This window comes from Sminthopsis crassicaudata, chromosome 3 (genome assembly GCF_048593235.1).
Source record: "Sminthopsis crassicaudata isolate SCR6 chromosome 3, ASM4859323v1, whole genome shotgun sequence".
NCBI classification, from domain to species: Eukaryota; Metazoa; Chordata; class Mammalia; order Dasyuromorphia; family Dasyuridae; genus Sminthopsis; species Sminthopsis crassicaudata.
The window spans coordinates 180,407,931-180,432,406 of record NC_133619.1 but is presented as its reverse complement, the minus strand read 5'-3'; the positions used below and the strand labels follow the sequence as shown (position 1 = coordinate 180,432,406).

The 24,476-nt window shown below is 33.9% G+C and overlaps 2 long non-coding RNA genes across 2 annotated transcripts in view; both read right to left on the bottom strand.

Annotated features, from left to right (window-relative positions):
• Positions 1-1,268: 1,268 nt before the first annotated feature.
• LOC141560892 (uncharacterized) overlaps positions 1,269-24,476 on the bottom strand; it is a 121,133-nt gene continuing 97,925 nt past the window's right edge. The window contains exons 2-3 of the long non-coding RNA XR_012487875.1: positions 6,215-6,345; positions 1,269-3,407 (exon numbers count right to left, since the gene is read on the bottom strand). This is a non-coding gene — a long non-coding RNA (uncharacterized LOC141560892). The remainder of the gene's footprint in view (positions 3,408-6,214; positions 6,346-24,476) is intronic.
• Positions 17,320-19,538, bottom strand: LOC141560896 (uncharacterized). The gene is made up of 3 exons (XR_012487878.1): positions 19,409-19,538; positions 18,086-18,247; positions 17,320-17,525 (listed from the first exon to the last, which is right to left on the bottom strand). It is a non-coding gene; the product is annotated as an uncharacterized LOC141560896 (long non-coding RNA).

Genomic DNA, 24,476 nt, shown 5'->3' with positions numbered 1-24,476 from the left:
TATGAATATACAAAGACAAAAAGAGATTTCCTCTAAAACAATCTTTGAAATAGATAATTCAAGTTTAAAAACAAGAATAGCAACAACAAAACCTTTTAAGGCAAACGAAAGTCATCAAGATATGACATGACTAAATATTAAGAATTTACCCTTCAATTCATCTCTTTCCTCCAAGATCATAACCATTCTTGTCTGCTCTATAGAAATCTCCACATACACTGCCAAATCACTCCATAGTCTCTGAAATGAATGTATATAAAATAGTTCTCAGCCGTGCGGAACTTTAACTTCATCTGTGATGGTGGCAGAAATATTGAGAGGGGGTATAGGGTTCTTTGAGCTTAAGACATACAAAATTTTTAAAGAAATTATGAAAATTTATTTCATTGTGTTCTATAGAAGAGAGCTTATAAAATAACACAAATACTCAGGAGAGGGCAGGTGTGGTAGTGAAAGTGTGTCTATGACAGCTTTTCTTTTTCCTTGCTAATTTGCTCTACAGAAGCTGGGAGTCAGCAGTATTCTGTCATGAAACTAAGAAATGTCATTTCAATCAATTAACAAGTATTCAATTGTCTGTTATGTGCCAGACTAGGCACTCTTTTTCTGGCAATGTATTTATTAAAACAAAATTGCATTATATTAAAAGAGTTTGGAAGGCCCAAAGATTTTGCTATAAAGGGAATGCTGAATTTTATTAAACACTGCAATGTGCTTAACACTGTGCAAATACATAGGTGACATCATCTTTCCCCAAGAATTTTAAAACTGTGTATGCTTTCAATGCCGTACAGTTTGAAAGATCAAATTAGTTCTAGAACAGTTTTCCAACTACCTCAATGGTAAAATTTTACTTCCAAAGGGCCTCTCTCTTTAAAATCTATATGCTAAGTCATCTCCTTTATAATTACGATTCCCCCTGGTTCTTAATTCTTATCAATACGATATAAACATTTTACCATTGCTCAATGTAATTTGGGTTGGAAAAATAGCATTCTGAAGAGTTTTTGGAATCAGCAAGTCTTAGTGGATTAGCATCTAAGGCTGTCAAACCACTAAAATGTTTGTATTTCACAGCTCACATGAAGAGCTGCATTTATGAATAATTTTTATTTTTTTGTGCCATTTCACTTACTATATACTTTAACACTCATAATTCACGCAAATATTTTCCATCAAAACTTTCCTAGAAGCTTTTATTCAATCAATAATTTTAAGAAACAAAAGAGATATTAAGCATGTCTTAAATTTTAAAGACATTTATTTTCCATGCAAAGAAGAGCCCAGTCTCATCATTATCTTTACATGTTTCATTCATGCAGATTCTCTTAAAACAAATGCTGGATGAAATCAACAAATAGTAATTTGTTTTAAAAGAGCATTTTCTATCTGGGACAAATTCAAATAATCAACTAAAAAGTTTTTAAAACTCAGTACTTTTGTTGGGTTTTGAGTGAGCAGATATAAAGTTGTGTTTATGCCTATATCTTAGAAGAGAAAAGTAACATTTTTACCTATGGGGAAAAGAAATCAAGAAGCCACCACACAGCCCATCCTATCCTTTATAAGGCATTTGAATTTGAGAATAAAGGAACTGAACTTCATTTTAAAAATGTTTCATTGATGGATATGGTTTTAAATATTCCAAAACATGAGAGATATAATTTCCCTTAGCAATAATGATATATCTAATTAACCTAAATATAGCTAGGAAAAAAAGACTAAAATGCAATTATACTAAATACTAAAATGAACATGGAAATTCTGAAAATAAAAATTAATGATCCAAAAGTATAACTTTACTTTTTAAATCTAAATCAAATATTAAATAAGAAACATACCTATTAAACATATCATTCTTTCTTCAATCATCTTACATTTATTTCTTGATGTTTATCTTTGGCTTTCCATCCAAGAAAACTTAGGTGCTAATCTTTTTTAATGAGGAATGAAATCACATAAGAGGTCCAAAGAAATCTTTGACCACAGGATAAAAAAGTAAAGAAAGTTATAGCCAATTGGCAACTAATTACACACACACTACAAAAATAAGCCTGATCCAAAGCTTAAAATTAGGCCAAAGCTCTTCTTAAAATTAATGCACAGCATTAAGAGAAGGAAAAAATGTGTTAATAGCAATTAAAATAGGATGTCCCATTACTGAGAAGGATGGAAACATGAAAATCCACAAAATGAAAACTTCAATTTATTGGATGGCTGAAATTGTGTTCTTGAATGCCCTCTTTACTGCACCTTTACTGTACGATGGTCAAATAATAACATGTAAATATTCATAGTTGCATTAGAACAGAGAATTGCTCAAAATGAAACATTTCAGAAGTAGGCATAATGGAGGAAAGGAAAAAATAGGGACAAGAAGTTATAAGACATGAATTGTAGCATGACTCTACCACTAAATGGTTGTTTGACTTTGAGAAATACCCTGACCTTTCTCTGTACCTTTCTTTTCATATTGAGAATATAAAATGTTCAAAGAAAGATTGACTTCTGTTATTAAAAGTTTCATTGATAGTTACAGGTAAAGCAATTTAAAACCAACTCTGTAGACTTGAAAAAAAATATATATATATATATGTGCTGGCAAACAGGTTAAAAGTTCTAGTGAAAGAATCTATGCTCTTATACTTAGAGAAATGAATTCCTAAGATATTAAGAAAATATGTACAGTAAATTTACAGAGTTCACTTATCTTCACTTTTATATATACACAGGAACAATATGTGGTTAAAAAATTAAATTCTTTTACAATTAATAGACTCTCATGTACCAAAGAATTATGATGAAAAATAGAATTACATTTTCACAAATATTAATCATTTCACTCAATCAAAAATATGTGATGGTGCATTATACCAAAAAATAATACATTGGGAAGTGTGGTTAAGGTTCAAAAGTTTGAGATCCTTTGAAAATGCTGTCTATATCCAGATAAAGAATTGATGGTCTCTGAATGCAGATAGAAGCATACTTTTTTCTCTTACATTATTTTTGTGTGTTTTTTGTCATTTTGACTTATTTCTTCTTTTACAACTATGACTAATATGGAAATATGTTTTACATGATAGCACATGCATAATCTATATCAAAGTGCCTACCATTTTAGGAAGAGGGGACCAGAGAAAAGGAAAAAATTTGGAATTTAAAATCTTCTAAAAGGGACATGCTAAAAATTGTCTTGATGTTTAATTGGGAAAAAATACTATTTAAAAGAGAAAAACGTTTGGAGTCCTTTGGCAAGTTTTGGTGTCTGGTAGATATCATTACATGATTATTCCCAATCACTGCTTAATGGTGCTTTGAGTTGAACAGATAATGCCTTCTGCTTTAATACGCTCCATAGAACTCCTTTGTAAAAGGCCCTATCAAGCCTTTTGCTTTAATTTCACCTGAAAGAAAAAAAAATAAATGTATAATAATTAATAATAAAACAAGGGCAAGAAACTGTATAAACAAAGCACATTTCTACTAAAACTTAAGTTGAACTATTGGATGTCTGATGATTAAAGAAAATTCCACAGTGGCAAATTAAATACTAAGACTTTCAGGAAACTTGTTTCAAGCAATAGAAATTTTGGCTGAATCTAATCATATGACTAGGCAGAGCAGTGATAAATTAAAAAGTTAGCAACTGAAAGTATCCCAAGTACTCCTTAGGATGATCCATACAGAAAAAAGGGAAAAAAAAGAGAAAAGGAAACAAGAATATATTAAGTATCTATGTGTTAGGCACTATGCTAATGATATAATCAGTCTGATTCTTTTGGTCCCTTTCAGAATAATTTTCAATGACTCCATATATCATTAAGCAATTCTCTACTCAGCTTGGAGGAAAAAACAATCATTTTTACTTGATTTTAGCTAAGCTTAATAAATATTTCTTTGGTGACTCTATTCCTGATGATGTTTTTACCCAATTCAATTAGCAGTCATCTATACAACTGGCATGACTCTGTGATGTACTTGTTAATGTGTTCCTTTATAATTCTTTCTAGAATCTGACGTAAACTGACTGCTACTTTATAATATAGTCTGGTAGAGCTAGGCTACCTTCCTTTGCATTCTTTTTTTCATTAATCCCCTTGAAGTACTTGACTTTTTGTTCTTCCAGAGGATTTTTTAGCTTTAGAAAGTACTTTCTTAGCAGTTTGATTGAAAAATTAAATTAATTCATGTAGAATTGTCATTTGAGTATATTAGCTTATCCTACCCATGAATACTTGATCACATACATATTTTTATGGACAAAATAGGCTATGGTTACAAAATTTTATATCAGCAGTTATGCACCTATATCCAATAAAAGGACAGAAAATATGTTTCACTGAACTTTAAAAATGTGTATTTTATAGTATACAGATTAAATGCATAATTTTTGACTAATTGTTCAAAGGTACCTTAGAAGGGTGTTTGTACTAGAATATTTTAGGTATCTGTATTTTTCTTTTGTTAAACTAATATTCTAAATTTAGATAACAGAAGTAGAAATGGTAAGTTTTTTTTCCATTTGTTGACAACACAAGTTATAGTACAGTAGAGACATCGCTGGGCCTGCCATTTTCTTCTACGTATCCATTTGTATGAAAGAACAAAAGGATTTGGAATTAACAGACAAAGATTCCTGAGAGAGACTCTTTGATAAATGCAGGGGAAAAGACTTAAGTGTGTGGATCCTAGCTGTCACCTGCCCAGAAAAAATAAATATGTATACAGCAGAGACTGAATGCTATCCTTCTAGGAGTGATACAGCTAGAGGGAAGGCACACAATAATGCCTCCAGAAGTGGCCTTGAAACATAAAAGTATAACTTGCTCTTCCTGGCCATGCATATCCCCCTATATCTATATTTGCCCATGTGTCCTCATGTATATTCCTCTCCTTACATTTTCCTATCATGGCATATGTATTTGTGGATGAGTATGTCCCAGTTTTATGGGAGGGAAATGTTTTATTACTTGTTTCTCATTACCCAATTTCACTAAATGGCTTTGATATTAATTAGCTTTACCCTTCTGCTGACTAGTAAAGATAAACATTTAGATGAATTCAAAAAGTGCAACTATCTAAATCACTATTGATCTGAGAAATGCAAATTACGACAACTCTGAGGTTCCACTACACTTAGATTGGCTAAAATGACAGGAAAAGATAATGATGAATGTTGTAGGGGATACAGGAAAACTGGGACACTAATACTTTTTAGGTGGAGTTGTGAACAAATCCAACCATTCTGGAGACTAATTTGGAACTATGCCCAAAGGGCTATCAAAGTGTGCATAGGCTTTGATCCAGCAGTGTTTCTTCTATTGGGCTTGTATCCCAAAGAGATCATAAAGGAGGGAAAGGGTCCCACATGTACAAAAATGTTTGTGGCAGCCCCTTTTTTTTTAGAGGCAAGAAACCGTAAACTGAATGGATACCCATCAGTTGGAGAATGGCTGTATAAGTTATGGTATATGGAATATTATTGTTCTATAAGAAATGATCAGCAGGGTGATTTTAGAGAGGACTGGAGAGATTTACATGAACTGATGCTGAGTGAAGTGAACAGAACTAAGAAATCATTGTACACGGCAACAAGAAGTTTATATGTAGATCAACTCTGATGGACATGGCTGTTCTCAACAAGGAGATGATTCAGGCCAGTTCCAATGATCTTATGATGAAGAAAGCCATCTGCACCCAGAAAGAGGACTGTGGCAACTGAGTGTGGACCACAATATAGTATTTTCACTTTTTTGTTGTTGTTTGCTTACATTTTGTTTTTTTTTCCTCATTTTTTCTTTTTTGAGATGATATTTTTTGTGCAACATGATAATTGTGGAAATATGTATAGAAAAAACTGAGAGAGACTATCCCTTATTCTACTAATTTGATTATAGTGTCACCCTTTATGTCTATTTTGACCTTATCTTGACGGAGGGTATTAGGTATTGATCAATGCCTCTTTCTGCCATACTATTTTCCAATTTTCCCTGAACTTTTGTCAAATAGTGAGTTCTTATCCCAGAAGTTGGAATCTTTGAGTTTATCAAACACTAAAATACATGTTTAACATATAGTGGATTATTTGCCATCTAGGGGGTGGGGAGAGAGGGAGTGAAACAATGTGCAACACAAGGTTTTTCAAGAGTGAATGTTGAACATTATCCATGCATATGTTTTGAAAATCAAAAGCTTTAATAAAAAAGTATACCTTGAACTTGTTGCAACTTTGTTGAGGGTTGGGGATCTTTTATATTAGTTGAGGTACTACTTCTCATTCTCCAGCCAGTAGGAAATTAGAAACAGCAAATTGGAGTTTAGTGATGAGGAGACACAAAATCCCTAAAAATCAGGAATAAAATTATAAAAGTTTTGGCCTATAACCCTTAAGAGTACTGCTAAAGAATAATTGATTTCCTTGTTGAATCATTCAGCATTTGTCTTGTGTTGTTTAAGAAGACAGAACAGTATAAAACACATTTTAGAAAGAGAAATGAAAATATTTGAAACAAGGAAAACAATACTTGGAAGGCTAAGTTTGAGTTCTAGACAATTCACTGAAGTTGAATAACTCATTTCTCTGTGATACCGGATATATGAGTCATAAATTAGGAGCTCTTTAAAGTTTCTTCCACTTTTAGTCTTTGAACCTGCAAACACTCGTATGATAAAATTAAACAAAATTACACTTAAACATACAGTGGCTCATTTCTTCCTCTAGATCTTTGTTTATCCGTTCTTTGGATCTAGAAATAAGATCTTCACCTTCTTTTTCTGTTTATCTGCTACCTATACATTCATAATAATGACTCAATACCTCTGTTTATTTTCATCCTCTATGAAGAAAGATTCTTGGGTTTACAAAAGTATCTTCTGTGGAAATCCTTTAAAAAGTGAGCTCTTGCATTTTTTGAAATAGCTTTTTATTTTTCAAAATACATGTGAAGGTAGTTTTCAACATTTATTCTTGCAAAACTTTGTTCTAAATTTTTCTCCCTTCTTCCTTACCTTCCCTCTCCCCTAGACAGTAAGTAGTCTAATATTGGTTAAACATGTGCAATTCTTCTAAACATATTTCCACTTTTATCATGCTGCACAAGAAAAATCAGACCAAAAGGAAAAAAAAATGAGAAAGAAAAAACAAGGAATTAAACAACAATAAAAGGTCAAAATACTATATTGTGATCCACATTCAGTGCCTATAGTCCTCTCTCTGGAAGTAGATGGTTCTCTCTAATACAAGTCTATTGGAATTGCCTTGAATCACTTCATTGTTGCAAAGAGCCAAATCCATCACAGTTGATCATCATATAATCTTGTAACTGTTCTCTTGGTTCTATTCACTTCACTTAACATCAGTTCATGTAAATCTCTCCACGCCTTTTTGAAATCAGCCTGCTGATTATTTCTTGTAGAACAATAATCATAACAACAAAACAGAAAATGCCATGAAAAGAAAACAGAGGCACTGCAATTTCTTACATATAAACTAGTTTAACTAGTAATTAAAAAGACTTTTTGAGGCTAAGGAACTTGGTATGCAGCCAAGAATAACTTACTCAGCAAAAATGAGCATCGTTTTCCAGGGAAGAAGATGGACATTTAATGAAATAAATGAATTCCATCTATTCTTGATGAAAAAACCAGACCTACATAAAATGTTTGATCTTGAAATACAGAACTCGAGAGATTTCTAAAAAGGTAAAAAGAAATCTTGAGAACTATACTTCTGTTATAAAAATATGTAAAGAACATATGTATAATTTGTCCTGGAAACTAGAGGTGGAAAGGAAATTATATCATAAAAAAGTGTAAAGTGATGGTACTACATCTCATGAAGAGGCAAAGGTAACCTATTATATCTGAGAGAAAGAAAGGAGGGAGATGAACATAGTGTGTATCAATAGACATATTCGATTTATGGTGAAACTTCTCACACTTCATTGAAAAGTGAGAGGGAAGAAGTAAGCTAAGGGGAAGGGAATACAGAAATTGTGAGGAAAAGGGGTAAAATAAGGGAAGTAACTTTAAGGTGGGGGAGGGATACTAAATAGGGAGGGCTGTGAAAAGCAAGTGGTGTTCACAAGTTTAATACTGGGTAGAGGGGTAAGAGGGAAGGAAAGGAGAAAAGTATAAGCAGGGATTAACAGGATGGCAAGCAATATAGAATTAGTCATTCTAACCATAAATGTGAATGGGGTAAACTCCCTCATAAAGAGGAAGCAGTTAGCAGATTGGATCATAAGTCAGAATCCTACTATATGTTGTTTACAGGAAACACACCTGAAACAGGGTGAGACATTCAAACTAAAAGTAAAAGGGTGGAGCAGAATCTACTATGATTCAGGCAAAGCCAAAAAAGAAGGGGTAGCCATCCTCATCTCAGATCAAGCAAAAACAAAAATTGATCTAATTAAAAGAGATAAGGATGGGCATTATATCCTGAAAAAGGGTAGCATCAATAATGAAGCAGTGTCAATATTAAACATATACACACCAAGTGGTGCAGCATCTAAATTCTTAAAAGAGAAATTAAGAGAGCTGCAAGAAGAAATAGACAGCAAAACTATAATAGTGGGAGATCTCGACTTTGCATTCTCAGAATTAGATAAATCAAACCACAAAATAAATAAGAAAGAAGTCAAAGAGGTAAATAGAATACTAGAAAAGTTTGATATGATAGATCTTTGGCGAAAGCTAAATGGAGACAGAAAGGAGTATACTTTCTTCTCAGCAGTTCATGGCACCTATACAAAAATTGACCATATATTAGGACATAAAAACCTCAAAATCAAATGCAGTAAGGCAGAAATAGTAAATGCATTCTTTTCAGACCACAATGCAATTAAAATTACATTTAATAAAAAGCCAGGTGAAGATAGACCAAAAAATAATTGGAAACTAAATAATCTTATACTAAAGAATGATTGGGTAAAACAGCAAATCATAGACATAACTTCACCCAAGAAAATGACAATAATGAAACATCATACCAAAATATGTGGGATACAGCCAAAGCAGTAATAAGGGGAAGTTTTATATCTCTACAGGCCTACTTGCATAAAATAGAGAAAGAGAGGGCCAACGAATTGGGCTTACAACTAAAATTGCTAGAAAAGGAACAAATTAAAAACCCCCAGACAAACACAAAACTTGAAATTCTAAAATTAAGAAGTGAGATTAATAAAATTGAAAGTAAAAAAACTATTAATTAATAAAACTGAGTTGGTTCTATGAAAAAACCAACCCTTAGTAAACCTGATTAAAAAAAGGAAAGATAAAAAGCAAATTGTTAGTCTTTGAAATGAAAAGGGATAACTCACCACTAATGAAGAGGAAATTAGAATAATAGTTAGGAGCTACTTTGCCAAACTTTTTGCCAATAAATTCGATAACTTAAATGAAATGGAAGAATATCTTCAAAAATATAGCTTGCCCAGATTAACGGAGGAACAAGTAAGTAGTCTAAATAGTCCCATCTCAGAAAAAGAAATAGAACAAGCTATTAACCAACTCCCTAAGAAAAAATCCCCAGGAAAAGATGGATTTACATGTGAATTCTACCAAACATTTAAAGAACAACTAACTTCAATGTTATATAAACTATTTGAAAAAATAGGGACTGAAGGAATCCTACCAAATTCCTTGTATGACACAGACATGGTACTGATACCTAAACCAGGTAGGCTGAAAACAGAGAAAGAAAACTATAGACCAATTTCCTTAATGAATATTGATGCTAAAATATTAAATAAGATATTAGCAAAAAGACTTCAAAAAATCATCCCCAGGATAAAACACTATGATCAAGTAGGATTTATACCAGGAATGCAGGGCTGGTTTATTATTAGGAAAACTATTAGTATAATTGACCAAATTAATAATCAAATTAATAAAAACCAAATGATCATCTCAATAGATGCAGAAAAAGCATTTGATAAAATCCAACATCCATTCCTACTAAAAATGCTTGAGAGTATAGGAATACATGGACTATTCCTTAAAATAATAACGAGCATTTATTTAAAACTTTCAGTAAACATCATATGTAATGGTGATAAACTGGAACCTTTCCCTGTAAGATCAGGAGTGAAACAAGGTTGCCCACTATCACCATTACTATTCAATATAGTACTAGAAACACTAGCCTCAGCAATAAGAGCCAAAAAGAGATTCAAGGAATTAGAGTAGGAAATGAGGAAATCAAACTATCACTCTTTGCAGGTGACATGATAGTATAATTAGAGAACCCCAAAGACTCTGCTAAAAAGCTATTAGAAATAATGCAGAATTTTAGCAAAATTGCAGGATACAAAATAAATCCACAAAAAATCCTCAGCATTTTTAACAGCAAGAGATACAAAGAGAAATTCCATTCAAAATAACGGTCGATAGTATAAAATATTTGGGAATATATCTACCAAAGGAAAGTCAGGAATTATATGAGCAAAACTACAAAACACTTGTCGCAAAAATAAAGTCAGATTTAAATAATTGGAAAGACATTAAGTGCTCTTGGATAGGCCGAGAGAATATAATGAAGATGACAATACTCCCTAAACTAATCTATTTCTTTAGTGCTATACCAATCAGACTCCGAAGAAACTATTTTAATGACATAGAAAAAAAATAACAACAGAATTCATATGGAACAACAAAAGGTTGAGAATTTTAAGGGAAGTAATGAAAAAAAAATTAAATGAAGGTGGTCTAGCTGTATGTGTTCTAGAACTATATTATAAAGCAACAGTTACCAAAACCATTTGGTACTGGCTAAGAAATAGAGTAGTCGATCAGTGGAATAGGTTAGGTTCACAGGGCAAGATAGTGAATAAAAATAGCAATCTAGTGTTTGACAAACCCAAAAATCCCAACTTTTGGCATAAGAATTCATTATTTGACAAAAACTGCTGGGAAAACTGAAAATTAGTATGGCAGAAACTAGGCATGGACCCACTTTTAACACCACATACTTTGATAAGATCAAAATGGGACCAAGATTTAGGCATAAAGAACGAAATCATAAATAAATTGGAGGAGCATGGGATAGTCTACCTGTCAAACTTGTGGAGGAGGAAGGAGTTTGTGTCCAAGGGAGAACTAGAGACCATTATTGATCACAAAATAGAACATTTTGATTACACCAAATTAAAAAGTTTCTGCACAAACAAACTAATGCAAACAAGATTAGAAGGGAAGTAACAAATTGGGAAAACATTTTTACAGTTAAAGGTTCTGATAAAGGCCTCATCTCCAAAATATACAGAGAATTGACTTTAATTTATAAGAAATCAAGCCATTCTCCAATTGATAAATGGTCAAAGGATATGAACAGACAATTTTCAGATGATGAAATTGAAACTATTTCCACTCATATGAAAGAGTGTTCCAAATTGCTATTGATCAGAGAAATGCAAATTAGGACAACTCTGAGATATCATTACACACCTGTCTGATTGGCTTAGATGACAAGAAGAAATAATGATGAATGTTGGAGGGGATGTGGGAAAACTGGGACACTGATGCATTGTTGGTGGAGTTGTGAAAGAATCCAACCATTCTGGAGAGCAATCTGGAATTATGCCCCAAAAGTTATCAAAATGTGCATACCCTTTTACCCAGCAGTGCTACTCCTGGGCTTATATCCCAAGGAAATACTAAAGAAGGGAAAGGGACCTGTATGTGCCAAAATGTTTGTGGCAGCCCTTTTCATAGTGGCTAGAAACTGGAAAATGAATGGATGTCCATCAATTGGAGAATGGTTGAGTAAATTATGGTATATGAATGTTATGGAATATTATTGTTCTGTAAAAAATGGCCAACAGGAGGAATACAGAGAGGCTTGGAGAGACTTACATCAACTGATGCTCAGAACCAGAAGATCATTATACACTTCAACAACAATAATGTATGAGGATGTTTTCTGATGGAAGTGGATATCTTCCACATAGAGAAGAGCTAATCCAATTCCAATTGATCAATGATGGAGAGAATCAGCTACATACAGAAAAGGAACACTGGGAAATGAGTATAAACTGTGAGCACTGTTTTGTTTTGTTTTTCTTCCCAGATTATTTTTAGCTTCCGAATACAATTCTTCCTTTGCAACAACAACAACAACAAAATTCAGTTCTGCACATATATATTGTACCTAGGATATACTATAAAATATTTAATATGTATGGGAATGCCTGCCATCTAGGGGAGGGGGTAGAGGGAAGAAGGGGAAAAATTTGGAACAGAAGGGAGTACAACGGATAATGTAAAAAAAATTACCTATGAATATGTACTGTCAAAGAAAATGTTATAATAAAAATTAATAAAAAAATGAAAAAAAAGACTTTTTGATCTCTACCCTGACTCAAATATTGCACCAAGAGCTGAAAGCCAGCTATTAAAAAAAATCTGAAAACCAAACTATTAAACTATTAAAGTTACAATCCCAAAAGAGATGCCAAAATGCCCCCACATGGATACTATTTCAAATCATGTCAGACAGATACTAATTTGAGAATTCTCAAGATGCTTTAACCCACTTTTTTGAATCTTTCTGGTACAGCATTCACTGTTAATATGTACAAATGTGGAACTTCTTAGAGTAGGACTTACAGAAATGTTTTTAATCTTTTTTTGAATCATGAATCCTTTTGGCAGTTTGATAACTATGGACCCCTTTTCTAGATAATATTTTTAAAGCCTCAAATAAAATACATAGAATTAGAAAGAAACATACTTATATTGGAAAAAGGATGTATTTTTTTTTCTTATTCAAATTTACACAGACTCTGGTTTATGAAACCAAGACTAAAAAGCTATGATCTCTTCACTTCAAAGATCATGATCTTTCCATTTAATCTGTCTGCATATGCAACCATCTTACACATGGATACTTGTCCTGACTTGGTGGCTACTGTTTGTACAATTGCTTGGGGTTTGTCACTATAGCTTCCATTACCAATGGCACATGGCTATTCTTTTTTTAGGAGGAACAATGCTGACATTTCCTGGCATTCACTTGTTGCATGAATTTTTTTTTTCTGTAAAGGACTTAATTCCTCAGTTATCACCCCATCTTTACAATTTTTATATGTGTCCTGGGACTCTACCAAGGTTTTATCAGTGTATCTGAATGTTTTTCTGCTCAATGTTATTCCAGTTACATGTAATATCAAATGGCACGGTACATTAACTTGCCAAAAAAAATAATCCCTCAGTTATGGGCTTGAAATTAGGTATTCTTAATTTTTCTCTGATCATAGATCTCTATGTCCATCTGGTAAAGCCTAAAACTCCCAACTCAGGAAAATGTTTTTAAATGCATAAAATACATTAGATTACAAAGGGAAAAGTGTGTTAAAATCTGCAATAGAGTGTTATTGTGCTTAAAGAAATGAAAAATATGATAAATACAGAGAATAGGAATATCTGTATAAAGTGATTTAGAGTAAAGTAACAATAAGGCGAGAAACAAGAATCCAAGAAACCACAGTAATGTAAACAGAAAAGATAACCACCCCCCAAAAATTAATGTTGAAATATCAAAAAATAAGCATAGTTCAAAGAAGAGATATAGAAGATAGTCTACAAAATATGGACCATTGTACATAAATTCTATCTTTTTTGATGTATTAATCAGTTTTGTTGAATTTTTCTCTGGTTTTATTTTCTTTTTTTGTCTTTAAAAATATTCAGCATATGGTATGCTTTACCAAAGAAAGAGATATACTAGGGATAATGTAAAAATTCAATAAAATTTATTTTAAAAATACATTTATGGAAAAAAAAGGTAATTCATAGACTTTAGGTGCTTTTAGACAAAGTATAAAATGTCCTTGAAACTAAAGTAATTTTGACTAAACTAAGGAAATTTGGACAAGCCCCAGAGGTCACATATAAATTATCAAGCAAGCTGAGAAAGGAGTCATTTACAAGTTTGGAGCAAGCATGGCATTCCAACAAAATCTCTGAGGAAGAATTACCTGGAAAAGATAAGCAAAAGAGAAGCATTAGCCTTTGTCTTTTCTCTACAACCCCATTTCTCCTTGTCCTCTTGACAGAGGAGGGCTATGCAAAGAGCATATAAAATATTGAACTTCCCATTTTCCCATTGGTGTCTTAGCTGCATCCTGACGCACAATGTTTATTGAGTAGTTGTGACTAATGGCAGTTTTTACATTGGAAGTCAGTGACATATTGGATGTAGAGTTATAGCTTTGCAAAAAGCAAAACAAAGACAAAACCAAAAATCGACACTATGTCTAAAGAAATTGTTTGAGCACTGGTAGAGACTTTGAACCATGAATAATATCTTTGACAAGTGTATTCTCTCCCCTGGATGTCATGCTTATTTCTTGAAGAGTGTGGCCCAGATTTTTAGAAGGATATTTAATACCAAATGTTGTTGCTGACTTAAATAATTTCCCTTTTTTAAAAGCTACTTCATCTTAACAATTCGATCTAAGTTGCAGAAAGCCAATGGGTATACATGCTACCCACTGCCTAACAAAAGGATGATGGACTTGACATTAAATGAAACATACATTTTTGGACATGATGTAGACATTTGTTTTGACTGACAATGCAAATAAAAAACCCCCAACCAAAAATTAAACTTGAAATACAAAAATTAAAAGGAGAAATTAATAATATTGAAAGTAAAAAATCTCTTGAATAAATAAATAAAACCAAGAGTTGGTTTTATGAAAAAGCCAATAAAATAGATAAACCTTTGGTAAATTTGATCAGAAAAAAGAAAGAGGAAAATCAAATTGTTAGTCTTACAAAGGAAAAGGGGCATCTTTCCACCAATGAAGAGGAAATTAGAGAAATAATAAGGAGTTACTTTGCCCAACTTTATGCCAATAAATTTGATAACTTAAGTGAAATGGATGACTTCCTCCAAAAATATAGGCTCCCTAGATTAACAGAGGAGGAGATAAATTGCTTAAATAGTCCCATTTCAGAAAAAGAAATAGAACAAGCTATGAATCAACTCCCCAGGAACAAATCCCCAGGACCAGATGGATTCACATGTGAATTCTACCAAACATTTAAAGAACAATTAACCCCAATGTTATATAAATTATTTGAAAAAATAGGGGATGAAGGAGTCCTACCAAACTCCTTGTATGACACAGACATGGTACTGATACCTAAACCAGGTCGATCAAAAACTGAGAAAGAAAATGATAGACCAATTTCCTTAATGAATATTGATGCTAAAATCTTAAATAAGATATTAGCAAAAAGACTTCAAAAAATCATCTCCAGGATAATACACTATGATCAAGTAGGATTTATTCCAGGAATGCAGGGCTGGTTTAATATTAGGAAAACTATTAATATAATTGACCATATTAATAATCAAATTAATAAGAACCATATGAGCATCTCAATAGATGCAGAAAAAGCATTTGACAAAATCCAACATCCATTCCTACTAAAAACTCTTGAGAGTATAGGAATAAATGGACTATTCCTTAGAATAATCAGGAGCATATATTTAAGACGGTCAGTAAGCATAATATGCAATGGAAATTAACTGCAACCTTTCCCAGTAAGATCAGGAGTGAAACAAGGTTGCCCACTATCACCATTACTATTCAATATTGTACTAGAAACGCTAGCCTCGGCAATAAGAGCCAAGAAAGAGATTCAAGGAATTAGAGTAGGAAATGAGGAAATCAAACTATCACTCTTTGCAGATGACATGATGGTATACTTAGAGAACCCCAAAGACTCTGCTAAAAAGCTATTAGAAATAATTCAAAATTTCAGCAAAGTGACAGGATACAAAATAAATCCACATAAATCCTCAGCATTTTTATATATCACTAACAAAATGCAACAGCAAGAGATACAAAGAGAAATTCCATTCCAAACAAATGTTGAGAGTATAAAGTATTTGGGAATCCATCTACCAAAGAATAGTCAGGATTTATATGAGAAAAATTACAAAACACTTGCCACAAAAATAAAGTCAGATTTAAATAATTGGAAAGACATTCAGTGTTCTTGGATAGGCCGAGCGAATATAATAAAGATGACAATACTCCCCAAACTAATCTATTTCTTTAGTGCTATACCAATCAGACTCCCAAGAAACTATTTCAATGACCTTGAAAAAATAACAAAATTCAGATGGAAGAATAAAAGGTCGAGAATTGCAAGGGAACTAATGAAAAAAAAGTCAGAGGAAGGTGGTCTAAGTATACCTGATCTAAAGCTATATTATATAGCAGCAGTCACCAAAACCATTTGGTACTGGCTAAGAAATAGAACAGAGATCAGTGGAACAGATCACATACAAAGGACAAAAAAGGGTACATCTATAGCAATCTAATCTTTGACAAACCCAAAGATACCAACATTAGGGATAAAAATTCATTATTTGGAAAAAACTGTTGGGAAAACTGGAAATTAATATGGCAGAAATTAGATATGGATCCACACTTAACACCATATATCATATAAGATTAAAATGGGTCCATGATTTAGGCATAAAGAATGAGATAATAAAAAGATTAGAGGAACAGAGGATATTCTACCTCTCAGACTTGTGGAGGAGGAAGGGATTTATGACCAGAAGAGAACTAGAGATCATTATTGATCACAAAATAGAAGATTTTGATTATATCAAACTAAAAAGTTTCTGTACAAACAATACTAATGCAAACAAGATTAGAAGGGAAGTAACAAATTGGGAAAATATTTTTAAAAGTAAACGTTCTGACAAAGGTCTCATTTCCAAAATATATAGAGAACTGACCCTAATTTATAAGAAACCGAACTATTCTCCAATTGATAAATGGTCAAAGGATATGAACAGACAATTCTCAGATGAAGAAATTGAAACTATATCCACTCATATGAAAGAGTGTTCCAAATCACTACTGATCAGAGAAATGCAAATTAAGACAACTCTGAGATACCACTACACACCTGTCAGATTGGCTAAGATGACAGGAAGAAATAATGATGAATGTTGGAGGGGATGTGGGAAAACTGGGACACTAATACATTGCTGGTGGAGTTGTGAAAGAATCCAGCTATTCTGGAGAGCAATTTGGAACTATGCCCAAAAAGTTATCAAATTGTGCATATCCTTTGACCCAGCAGTACTACTACTGGGCTTATATCCCAAAGAAATACTGAAGAGCGGAAAGAGACCTGTATGTGACAAAATGTTTGTAGCATCTCTTTTTGTTGTAGCTAGAAAGTGGAAGAAGAATGGATGTCCATCAATTGGAGAATGGTTGGGTAAATTATGGTAGATGAAGGTTATGGAATATTATTTCTCTGTAAGAAATGACCAGCAGGAGGAATACAGAGAGGCTTGGAGAGACTTACATCAACTGATGCTGAGTGAAATGAGCAGAACCAGAAGATCGCTGTACACTGCAACAACAATACTGTATGAGGATGTATTCTGATGGAAGTGGAAATCTTCAACATAAAGAAGAGCCGTCTCACTCCCAGTTGATCAATGATGGACAGAGGTAGCTACACCCAGAGAAGAAACACTGGGAAGTGAATGTAAATTGTTAGCACTAATATCTGTCTGCCCAGGTTACACGTACCTTCGGAATCTAATGCTTATTGTGCAACAAGAAAATGGTATTTACTCATATGTATTGTATCTACGTTATATTGTAACACATGTAAAATATATGGGATTGCCTGTCATCGGAGGGAGGGAATAGAGGGAGGGGGGGATAATTTGGAAAAATGAATACAAGGGATAATATTATAAAAATATAAAAAAAAAGATGGTGGGTTGGGATAGGGAAAAGACACTGTAATAAAGTAACATTAAACAAGTGGAATTTTGCTCTGCTGATTATTTCTTACCTGCCTGACATATTATTATTACTTAAACTCCCTGAGCCTCAGTTTCCTCATATGTTAAATGAGAGACTTGAGCTCCATGACCATTAGGAAACTACATTTCCCGTTCTAAAACTGTGATTCCACAGCTGAAAATCTAGGAACATTGCCTCCTAATGTAAGATCTGTCTTTGATCATTAATGAGTCATATATTTTCTCTTGGATTTTATATAGTTCATTTGTAGCAACATTAACCTGACATGCTTGTCTGTGGGCTGACCCCATCCTTGTTGTGGTGACTGTTACAGGTGAGCCGCCCTCCTCCCGGTGACCATCCACTCCAGATCCTCTTTGTGGTTGGTGGGGTGATGATATCAGAAGCCAAAATGGGGAAAGTTCTCGTTTCTTCCTTGAAGCCTGCAACACAGGTACCGAACCCTAAATAACAGGACATGTGTCTCCCTGGCTCAAGGATGGGAGAGTCTGGCTGTTCCCACAAGGGTGGATCTGAGCCTTAGGGGTAGCATTAGAGGAGATGTTCTATAGAACTTGGGAGATGGTGAAGCACTGTATCAATGTCAGATAATTCTCTTACTGCTACTATTATTACTCATACTCTTACACCTAGTATTATTACTACTACTTCTACTATTACTCCTCTTCCTACTCCTATCGGTATCACTCCTACGATTACTACTATTACTCTTCCACCAACTACTACAATTACTCCCACTCTTATTACTGTTACTATTCATACTATTCCTGTTCCTTCTAGTTCTCTTTCTCCTGCTACTAGTACTATTATTGCTCCTATTCCTATTAATACTCCTTCTACTACCACTACTACTATTTCTACTACTACTTTTACTATTACTATTACTACTACTACTAGTAGTGTAACTCCTATTCCTATTATTATTACTATTGCTATTACTACTTATTCTGCTACTATTATTCTTACTTCTATTACTTTTACTACTCATACTCCTCCTACTTCTTCTACTCCTCCTCCTCCTCCTACCACTATTCCTTTCTCCCTACTATTACTATAATTATTACTACTACTACTATTATTGCTACTCTTACTTCTATTACTATTAGTACTCTCCTATGAGTACTGTTAAATTTTCTAGTGTCATGACCAATTTATTGCCTTTCTAGCAGTGGATAACTTAAACATTACAACACCAGAAAGGGTTTCAGTGAGATGGTACAGTGGATGGAAGGCAGAGGCTTCGAGGCAGGAAGACTTAGAGTTCTAATTTTCTAATTCGATTCTAATAATAATCTAGGAAGAAAATATCTGCATAAGCAAGATAATTACATACATATGTTTACATACATTGGATTAAGCATATATTTTCACATGTTTAACATGTAATAACCGGTCATCTAAGAAAGGAGGTGGAAGGAAGGAGGGGGAAAGTTGGAACAGGAGGTTTCACAAGGGTCAGTGTTGAAAACTTGCCACTTCATATGTTTTCTAAATAAAAAGGGTTCCTAAAATTTTTTTTTAAAGAAAACCTCCGCCTACAGCCCGAGCAAAATCCTCATCTGATGAGCAGTTGCCTTGCTTACCTTCTCCATGGAGACCTCATTGTGTGATGCCCATTGTGACATGCTCTAGCTCATTGTGACATGCCTGAGAACACCCAAGGTTTTCTGACTTAAAGTTGATGATCTTGCCACAACAACCCAGTTGGATCCTGAAAGCAAAGGGAGTCGGATGTGTGTATAGAAGAATGGATGAGTGGACAAATAGACTATTAGACTAGATACATAGATAACTGGTGATGGATGGATGGGATAGATAGTATAGACAAATAGATTGAATAGATACACTTATGCATAGTTAAAAAGATATGATGGACAGATAAGTGAAAAGATAGATTTATAGTAGAAAAGTTTATAGGTAGAAAAGAGATTTATAGGAAGAAAAGTGATTTATAGGCAGAAAAGAGATTTATAGGTAGAAAAGCGATTCATAGGTAGAAAAGAGATTTATAGGAAGACAAGCGATTCATAGGCAGAAAAAAGATTTATAGGAAGAAAAGCAATTTATAAGTAGAAAAGAGATTAATAGTAATTAAAGAAATTCATAAGTAAAAAACAGATTATTAGATAAAAAAAGTGATTTTTAGGGAGAAAAGAGATTTATAGGTAGAAAAGAAGTTTATAGGCAGAAGAGAATAAATAGCTGCATTAAATATACATAGATAATGATTGAGTCAATGGAGGTTTAGGTAAAGCAGTAAATAAATTACTGGAAAAAGAGATCCTTTCTGGCCCTCATCAGCATCATACCAAGTGCTCCTGTCAAAGATTGAGACTGCCTTCAGGTCAGTATTAAACTATTATATTTTATTCTTCAATATTATAGAAGCTAAAATGGTTGCTTTCTATCTGGCTTGGGAAATATTTGACTTCTCTTTCCTCCCCTCTTCCCCCACCCGCAAAAAATTCCAGTTTGTGGATGGTTATTCCAGTAGATGAAATAGACACATATCTTTCACTTATGTTGTAACATTTTACCTTTTCAGGCATCCTATAAGCCACTGCTAAAGCAGAGAAGATACTGAACCACTTGTGACCAGATGCTGGTGATATTGAAGGCATGTCTTCGGACCTCAGTGATCTACAGAAAACGTTATTTAGCATGTTCATGAAGGTAAAGTAGCTAAATAGAGATAATCTATCTTCAGCTTCCCTCCTGCAGTCAGTGTTTATAAGGGGTTCAAGGTAGGGCCAGGTTGCTGACTAACCCTATATGTAGTAGAAGTACAAATAATCTGGGAAATAGAGAGCCTACCTTTAAAAACAAACAAACAATCAAAAGCAGATTCTTTGAGTTCACAAACTATTTTCTTTTTCATCATCCTATGCCTGGTTCCCAGAAACAAGATGACTTGCTCATATTAGAGGTTTCATAAATGCTTGTTGAATTCAATTACATATAGATGAAGACCTTTTCTAAAATTATTGGCAGCTGGCTGGTACAGTGGATAACACTGTTGGACCTCACTTGAATTAGAAACTGATTTCAAACACCAGCTGTAAGACTCTGGGCAAGTCACTTAATCTGTGTTTGCCTCAATTTCCTCATCTGTAAAATGGGAATGGTACAATCATTGTTGCTCCACAGAGAATAAGCCTTTAAGAACTATTTGTTTTCAAGTAGAGTCACAGCATCGTGGATTTTGAGCTGGCAGGAATATTTCAGGGTTTCTACTTCCATATTTTACAGAGTAAGTTACTGAGACTCAGGGTGGTTTAGTATATTTAGTATATTGTTCCAGCGCATACAGGTTGTAAAAGGCAGAGACAAGATTCAAACAGATCCTGTTTATACTATCATGTTAACTCTAAGTGTTCATTACATATGTGTGTATGTGTGTGCATATATGTGTGTGTATATTTCCATATTTCAATATTTTAACGTATAGCTAAACATATTAACTCTTTAAAAAAAAAGTTGGTGGGATGGGGTACAGAAAAGACACTGTAATAAAGTAACATTAAACAAGTGGAATTTTGCTCTGCTGATTATTTCTTACCTGCATGACTTTTTATTATCACTTAAACTCCCTGAGCCTCAGTTTCCTCACATGTTAAATGAGAGAGTTGAGCTCCATGACCATTAGGAGACTACATTTCTAGTTCTAAAATTCTGATTCCACAACTGAAAATCTATGAACATTATGTCCTAACGTAAGATCTTTATTTGATCATTTATGAGTCATATATTAACCTGACATGCTTGTCTGAGGGCTGACCCCATCCTTGTTGTGGTGAATGTTACAGGTGAGCCGACCTCATCCCGGTGACCATCCATTCCAGATCCTCTTTGGGGTTGGTGGGGTAACGATATCGGTAGCCAAAATGGTGAAAGATGTTGTTTCTTCCCTGAAGCCTGGAACACAGGTACTGAACCCTAAATAACAGGACATGCATCTCCCTGGCTCAAAGATGGGAGAGTCTGGCTTTTCCCACAAGGGTGGGTCTGAGCCTTAGGGGTAGCATCAGAGAAAACATGTCTATATTACTTTGGAGATGGTGAAGCAGTGTAAATGTCAGATACTATTCTTACTACTACTATTATTACTTGTACTCCTACACCTATTATTATTACTACTACTTCTACTATTACTCCTCTTCCTACTCCTATTAGTATCACTCTTAAGATTACTACTATTACTCTTCCACCAACTACTACAATTACTCCCACTCTTATTACTGTTACTATTCATACTACTCCCATTCCTTCTAGTTCTCTTCCTCCTGCTACTACTACTATCATTGCTCTTATTCCTATTAATACTCCTTCTACTACCACTACTACTATTATTTGTAATACTACCTTTACTATTATTATTACTACTATTTCTACTACTACTAGTGTAACTCCTATTCCTAGTATTATTACTATTGCTATTACTACTTATTCTGCTACTATTATTCCTACTTCTATTACTTTTACTACTCATACTACTACTACTTCTTCTACTCCTCCTCCTCCTCCTACCACTATTCCTTTCTCCCTACTATTACTATAATTACTACTACTGACTACTATTACTACTACTACTACTACTACTACTATTGCTACTCTTCTATTACTATTAGTACTCCTCCTATGAGTACTGTTAAATTTTCTAGTGCAATGACCAATTTATTGCCCTTCTAGGAGCGGACAACTTAACCATTACAACACCAGAAAGGTGTTAGGATTACTAGGTGAGAACTCAGGTTGTCTGGGCAGTGACAAGGTGAGAATTCAGGTTGTCTGTACAATTACAAGGTGAGAACTCAGGTTGACTTGATAGAAGGAGCAAGCTCATTGGCTGAAGTGGTTCTTCCCAGAAGCCCTTGCATTATCCCACGCCCATTCTCTGGGAGGATAAAAGAGGCAACAGTGGGCCTGGAAAGCAGTCTGCTTGGAGAAGGATAAGAGCTGGAGGAGATTCAGAGCCAGGATTCAAGGAGAGGTCTCTGCATTACATCAGGCCTGACGGGCCTCTCTACAGGAAGGGAAGTCACTTCTCTGGACAAGTTAACGGCAACTGCCTGGAGAAAACGGTTCATTACAGGAAGAAGAATCTGTCTGAGAGATTTGAGTAGACACAGCAGATCTCTTCCCAGAGAGCGATCCAGCAGCTTCTGGAGACGACAGCACGCTACAGAAAGGGTTTCAGTGACATGGTACAGTGGATAGAAGGCAGTGGCTTCAAGGCAGGAAGACTTAGAGTTCTAAATTTTCTTCCAACACTTACTATCTGTTTTGACCTTAAAAATGTCATTTTACATCTGCCCTCAGTTTTCCCAATAGTAAAACGGTGTTTACAAAAATCACTATTTCCTAAGTTGTTTTGAGGGTCAAATGAGATAATGATTATAAAATAGTACAGTGCCTGACACATAGTACAAATGTTAGCAAGTTATTATTATTTTTTATTAATTTTTAATTATAGCATTTTTTGACAGTACATATGCATAGGTAATTTTTTTTTACAACATTATTCCTTCTACTCCTTTCTGTTCTAAATTATTCCCCTACTTCCCTCCATGCCCTCCAATAGAGGGCAGGCATTCCCATATATATTAAATATCTCATAGTAAATGCTTGGTACAATATATATGTGCAGAACCGAATTTTATTGTTGTTGTTATTGAAAAGGAAGAATTGTATTCAGAAGGTAAAAATTATCTGTGAAGGAAAACAAAAAACAAACAAATAAAAAAAAATGCTCACAGTTTACATATCCCAGTGTTCAAGTTCTGGGTGTAGCTGATTCTGTCCATCATTGCTCAATTGGAATTGGATTAGCTCTTCTCTATATTGAAGATAATACACTTCCATTAGAATACATCCTCATACAGTATCATTGTTGAAGTGTATAAAGATCTCCTAGTTCTGCTCGTTTGTTTCTGCATCAGTTGATGTAAGTCTCTCCAAGCCTCTCTGTATTCCTCCTGTTGGTCATTTCTTACAGAACAATAATATTCCATAACATTCTTATGCCATAATTTACCCAACCATTCTCCAATTGATGGACATCCGTTAATTTCCAGTTTCTAGCCACTACAAAAAGTGCTGCCACAAACATTTTTGCACATACAGGTCCTTTTCCCTTCTTTAGTATTTCCTTGGGATATAAACCCAGTAGTAGCACTGCTGGGTCAATGGATTTGCAGATTTTGATAACTTTTGGGGCCTAATTCCAGATTGCTCTCCAGAATGGTTGGATTCTTTCACAACTCCACCTACAATGCATCATTTTCCGAATTTTCTCACAACCGCTCCAACATTCACCATTATTTGTTCCTGTCATCTCAACAAATGTGACTAGTGTGTAGTGCTATCTCAGACTTGTGATTTGAAACTTGTGAGTGAAAATAGTTTTGATTTCATCATCTGAAAATTATCTGTTCATATCCTTTGACCACTTTTCAATTTTAGAATGGCTTGATTTCTTATAAATTAGCGTCCATTCTCTTTATATTTTGGAGATGAGGCCTTTATCTGAACCTTTAACTGTAAAAATGTTTTCCCAATTTCTCACTTCCCTTCTAATCTTGTTGGCATTAGTTTTTCTCTTTTTTTTTTTTAAATGCAGGAACTTTGTAATTTGATGTTATCAAAATTTTC